Source organism: Mandrillus leucophaeus, unplaced genomic scaffold (genome assembly GCF_000951045.1).
Source record: "Mandrillus leucophaeus isolate KB7577 unplaced genomic scaffold, Mleu.le_1.0 Scaffold342, whole genome shotgun sequence".
In the NCBI taxonomy this organism is placed as follows: Eukaryota; Metazoa; Chordata; class Mammalia; order Primates; family Cercopithecidae; genus Mandrillus; species Mandrillus leucophaeus.
This window is the reverse complement of record NW_012103610.1, coordinates 1,378,902-1,383,928: the sequence shown is the minus strand read 5'-3', so window position 1 is coordinate 1,383,928 and position 5,027 is coordinate 1,378,902.

Sequence of the window (5,027 nt, the reverse complement as noted above, 5' to 3'; positions counted from 1 at the left end):
GAAGTCTCACTCTGTCACCCAGGCTGGAGTACAGTGGCGCGATCTTGGCTCCCTGCAACCTCCACCTCCCGGGTTCAAGCAATTCTGCTGCCTCAGCCTCCCAAGTAGCTGGGATTACAGGCATGTGCCACCATGCCTGGCTAATTTTTGTATTTTTAGTAGAGACGGGGTTTCACCATGTTGGCCAAACTGGTTTTGAACTCCTGACCACAAGTGATCTGCCCGCCTTGGCCTCCCAAAATGCTAGGATTACAGGCGTGAGCCACCGTGCCCAGCCTCCCAGAGCCTATTATAAGGTCTGGCCAGAATAAATGCTCAATGAATATTATTGAATGAAAGAAAAATGAGTGAATGTTGATGTCACCTTAGTTGATGGTAGAAGCTGGGGTACAGGACTGTGAGTCAGGGGCCGAAGTCCTGGATGAATGTGAGTATTAAATAGCTGTCTTTTGTGGGGCTGAGCCATCAGCATCTTCTTACAGGGAAATTGCCTTGCCTGCTAGTCAGCCGTCCTGCAGCCCCCATCCTTGTAGAAATGATTAGGTTGAATGTTTCCATCCCTCTACTGGCTTGCCAGGGACCCACTACCTGTGTGGCCTGATATGAAAAGATGAGCTGGGCTAATGCAATTGTGTCCTGGGATCTGGGAGTTGGGAAACAGATTGAAACAATTAACACCAGAAGCCTAAGTTGAAAGGCTGTATAAAGAATTGTCAGCTGGGCACTGTGGCTCACGCCTGTTACCCCAGCACTTTGGGAGGCTGAGGCGGGCAGATCACTTGAGGTCAGGAGTTCGAGACCAGCCCGGCCAACATGGTGAAACCCCGTTTCTACTAAAAATACAAAAATTAATTGGGCGTGGTGGCATGCGCCTGTAGTCCCAGCTACTCAGGAGGCTGAGACAGGAGAATCTCTTGAATCCAGGAGGCAGAGGTTGCAGTGAGCCGAGATTGTGCCATTGAACTCCACCCTGGGCAACAAGAGTGAAACTGCGTCTCAGAAAAAGGAAAAAAAAAAATAATAATAATTGTCAAGAAATATCTAGCAGAAGTTGCAGAGTGGCCCTGAAACTTATTTGTATAACCTGTGCAATGTTTTGTAATATTTTGAAAGGGTTGTCAATATTTGAAAACAGGGAGATTTCACATGAAAATCTGGCTGTTTGGCTTCTCTCATTAAATCTGAGGTCTGGTATGGCAGGAACTGACTGGAACTGAGGATACAGGGCACATGCTTTCTGTTTGTCATAGCCTCCACCACCCCATGCTGCTCACACCTGGAAAGTTTCATTGTTTTATACTACCTGCTGGGCATCTCTAGAGGAATCGGTAGCAATGATAGATTCTATGCAAACCAGGTTCACAGGGGAGCAGAACCTAGAAGAAAACAGAAAGGAAAATTGATGGGGTTGGGCAAGTAGGAAAGAAAGAGGATGCAGATGACAAGAGACAAAACCAGTTCTAAGAGTTGCCTGAGTTTCTGCCCTTGTGAGTTCCAGTAGTGCCCACAGTCACCCTCATTGCAATTTCCTTTTCTTGAGATAATCTGCAACGCAATTAGCCAGACTAAGTCAGGGAGTTACTAGAAATTGTTGGATAACAGCAACAAGGAAAGTAAGACAGTGTAAGGCTCTTGCTGACCGTGTATCCTGACCAAGGAGTACCAGGGAGGAGAGATTGAACAACCTCTGCTCAAGAGGATGTATGGTCAACAGTGTTCTCAGAGGAAATCAGCAGCTTTCAGGAAGAACTATGGCTGTCCAGGGTTCCGGAGGGTTGGTAGAGAGGGACTGAGAAGTCTGGGGAGAAGAAATTTGGAAGACTTTTAAGGTTTGATACTTTATATTCTTTTGGAGTGCAGACTGGGCCTAGTAAGGAGCTTTTACTGTGTGTTGAATAGAGAGGTTTGTATTTCAGCCAAGAAAGCTTCCCGAGGGGGTGGCATAAGAGCAGTGTTTTACAGAGAAGATGAAAGGGAGATTGCTACACGGGCAGACAGAGTTACAACTGCAAAGGCAGAATTCTTAAGGGGAGGGAGGGCAGTTAGCAGTTAGGATCTGGCGTCATGCAGCCTGTGCGTGGCCTGAGTCACCTGGCAATTTATTTTCATATCTTGGGACCTTAGTTTCCATTATTATACTAAAAATACAAAAACTAGCCAGATGTGGTGGCACATGCCTATAATCCCAGCTACGCAGGAGGCTGAGACAGGGGAATCACTTGAACCTGGGAGGAGGAGGTTGCAGTGGGCCGAGATTGTGCCACTGCACTCCAGCCTGGGCAGTAGAGCAAAACTTTGTCTCACCAAAAAAAAAAAAAAAAAAAAAAAAAAAGAGGATAATAATATTGTATTTCTTTTATTCTAAGACCCACTGCTCCCACCCCATCCCACTTTAATGTTTCTTTATTTAGGACTTATCTTACAAATGACACCCCAAAATGCTTGCTTTACCACAGGGCAAGGAAGAAAAATTGTGACAGTGTTATCACTAACTGGGTATATGCAAATTTAGCCATCCACAGAAAGATGTTCACTTGATAATTAGCTTAGTTATTTGCCTTTGTGGTGCCATGCAGTTGAATTTTAATTTGAACCCCAAAGTGTCACTTTAGGTATCTTCTAAAAGGCTACACTGTGGTGGAGTATTAAAATAATAAGTTATTGTATATGCAGATTAGCTGTCACACATCAGGAATGCAACCAAATGTAGTAGAGATTGCCAACGCTCTTGGTAAATCTGACATTGAAGTTACAATGTTGGGGAAGCTAGGCCTGACCACTAATGTGCTTGAGGACCCTGAATATTTAACAGTCAATAGTCTGTTTTTAGCTAACAAGAAAAGCTGTATAGATTCCAGGGATATACAATTAAAAAAAGAAATCAAGTATATAAGCAAAGAATAAATGTATATAATGCTTCTATATTCTTTGAAATGCCTCAAAATTATACTGTTAATTTTTCTTTGTCCTTCCTTCCTTTTTTTTCTTTCTTTTTTTTTTTTGTTTGATACAGTGTTTTGCTTTGTCTACCCAGGCTGGAGTGCAGTGGCACAATCATGGCTCACTGTGGTCTTGACTTCCTAGGCTTAAGTGACCCTCCCACCTCAGCCTCCTGAGTAACTGGGACTATAACTGGGACTATAGGCATGTGCCTGGCTAATTTTTGTATTTTTTTGTAGAGTTGTAGAGACAGGATTTCACCATGTTGCCCAGGCTGGTCTGGAACTCCTGGAGCAAGGGATCTGCTCACCTCGGCCTTCCAAAGTGCTAGGATTACAGGTGTGAGCCACCATGCCCTGTCTATACTGTTAATTTCTAAAGATGCTAAAGAGATCAAGATATCTCTTGATGGGTTATAAAAAACAGTATGTCATCATGCCATACTTAGCCAGATGGTCAGAAAGTTATATTAAGACTTTAGAAGGCTAGGTGCGTGGCTCACACCTGTAATCCCAGCATTTTGGGAGGCTGAGACAGGAGGATCACTTGAGGCCATGAGTTTGAGACCAGCCTGGGGAACGGAACGAAATTATTTCTGAGACAAACAAAAACCTCAGACAGTGAAAGTGAGAGAGCTTAGACTTAAGCCCTTTGATTATAGTACTGAAGAGGCAAATGGTACAATTACAATAGCCAACATTTACTGAATGATTGATATGTGGCACTGTGTTAACCATACAACTTTATCACATCTGTGGTGTTATGTTCATTTTATTTTATTTTATTTTATTTATTTTATTTTTTTTGAGGTGGAGTCTCGCTCTGTCGCCCAGGCTGGAGTGCAGTGGCCGGATCTCAGCTCACTGCAAGCTCCGCCTCCCGGGTTCACGCCATTCTCCTGCCTCAGCCCCCCGAGTAGCTGGGACTACAGGCGCCCGCCACCACTCCCGGCTAATTTTTTGTATTTTTTAGTAGAGATGGGGTTTCACCGTGTTAGCCAGGATGGTTTCGATCTCCTGACCTTGTGATCCGCCCGTCTCGGCCTCCCAAAGTGCTGGGATTACAGGCTTGAGCCACCGCACCCGGCCAATGTTCATTTTAAAGTGAGAAAGCTGGGACCGAAATCCAGGAGGTTTGCCTCCAGAGTCTCACTCAGAGCCACTATGCTGTTAGAACACCCTACGTATGCATTTTTATAGATACGCCCATGCTTTTTAGGTTGCCTTAAAAATTATTTATTACGTATAAGACATCCTTGTACTTTTTACAATCAATGGCATCTTAAAATCAAGGAGTATGGTAAATACCTGCCGCAGGATCAGATGATAAGTATCTTAAAGTGCTTCTAGAAAAAGTGGATTAGAGGGGCAGGTGTTACAAGGTGAGTATGCTGAGCCTGGTCTTCAGAACCCCACCATTGCAGAACAGGTGAAAACCACCGGGAGTAGTGTCAGTCAGCCGGAGTGCTTTCTGCAGTTTTGAGAGGAGTTCCTCCACACCAAGCACCCTACCTCCCATACCCGCCTAAATCTATGTCCAACCCAAACGGCAGCTCCTTCAGGAAGTGGTCTGTGGCTATATGAGAAGATGCACATGGGAGCAATTTTCAAATTATGAAGGGATGGAACCAATACGTGAAAGATGGATTTTATCACTAAAGTTATCCTCGCTCCTCTCCTGGCCTCAGTTTCTCTAAACTGAAAAGAAGAGGTGGCTTAGCCTATCTCTTCCTTTTATAATTTCTGCCTCTAACCTCTTCAGATTTCTGCCAATCTGCTTTGAAAAGCAAATTTCCTTCCTCAGACCTGCAGGAGGCGGCTCCTCCGGGCTGGCAGCTCAGCAGGGCGGGGCTCGGGGAGCAGGAGAAGAGGCGGGGGCTCGGAGGGAAGCGCGGCTGCAGCCACGTGACTTCCTTCCCAAGGAGCCTCAGCTGCCGGCCTCCCAGCAACCGGTGCGTCCCGCCTAGCGACGCCTGCGCATCCCGGTTGGCCCTCGGGGGCGGTTGTGGCGAGGCGGTGCCCACGGTCGCGCTGTTCACTGGTTCGTGCTGCCGTCGATCAGACCCGTTGCCCGGGCGCCCGCAGGAG